Source organism: Lipotes vexillifer, unplaced genomic scaffold (genome assembly GCF_000442215.2).
Source record: "Lipotes vexillifer unplaced genomic scaffold, Lipotes_vexillifer_v1.1 scaffold1346, whole genome shotgun sequence".
NCBI lineage: Eukaryota > Metazoa > Chordata > Mammalia > Artiodactyla > Lipotidae > Lipotes > Lipotes vexillifer.
The window spans coordinates 414,325-415,319 of NW_006791409.1; the positions used below are offsets into that span (position 1 = coordinate 414,325).

The window sequence follows — 995 nt, forward strand, 5'->3', positions numbered from 1 at the left end:
GTCCCCTGCATCGGCAGGCGGACTCTCAACAACTGCGCCACCAGGGAAGCCCTCAATGAACTTTTAGGGAAAGGGGCAAACAACTAGAAAACAAACCAGATCTTAGATTGGAAATACCAGCTAACAAAAATCTGGAATGTGTTTTGGGCACTTTTTCTATTTTTTTTTAGTTTCTTTACCTACAGAAATAAAATTTCTTAAAATTATCCACTGCACAATTCCCAATTATCAAAAAATAAAAATGTGCTCATTAAATATTCTAACAGAGGAAAGTACACTGATACAGATTAGGAGGATTTTTCAGCACCAACTATTGATCTAAATAGTCACTCAGATTAAATTTTTTAAAAAACCACCTCATTTTTCAAGAACCATGGCTGATTAAATTTGCTATGTAACTTTACTTATGCTATAAAGATATAACATGAAGATAAATTCTGTATCTACTTCCACTCCTCAAGCTAGTTAATAGGAGTTAATGAAGCATTTCCAACTACAGCTGCAATTATCCAAACATCAGCAAACCATAAGTTATCAATGAACAAATATCCTGAGTCTCCTCTGCTGTCTGAACCGTCCTGGTGCATTTTGTTCCTCTCGTGCTTTAGAAGTTTTAGTGATAAAAATACGCAGACATCTGTGACCTTTTTTCCCAAAGGGGTTCAGGAAAATAACGGATTTTATAACAATCTAAAAACAAAATACGATTTTCTTCTTTGGTGAGATTTCAGTCGGAAGCATAGGGTTCAATAACACAGGTGATCACTCAGGCCATTCCACAGGCGTGTATAGGGAACCTACTCCCACACAGACGGTCACAGTGCAGAAATGTAGTCCAGTAAGTGCAGAGCTTACCAACATCACTGATTAGATGGAAACAGCTCATTTCAAACTGCTCCTTTACTGGTTCTTAGCACCCTCCATCTTTGAGTCGGGCCACTATTCTGCACAATGCAAGCTGCCGAAAGGTCCTATAAGGGGTAGGGAATATGAGG

General features: G+C 38.4%; 1 protein-coding gene across 1 annotated transcript in view; it reads right to left on the reverse strand.

The window, feature by feature from the left end:
- UNC5C (unc-5 netrin receptor C) overlaps positions 1–995 on the reverse strand; it is a 398,459-nt gene that overhangs the window by 10,148 nt on the left and 387,316 nt on the right. The window lies entirely within an intron of this gene.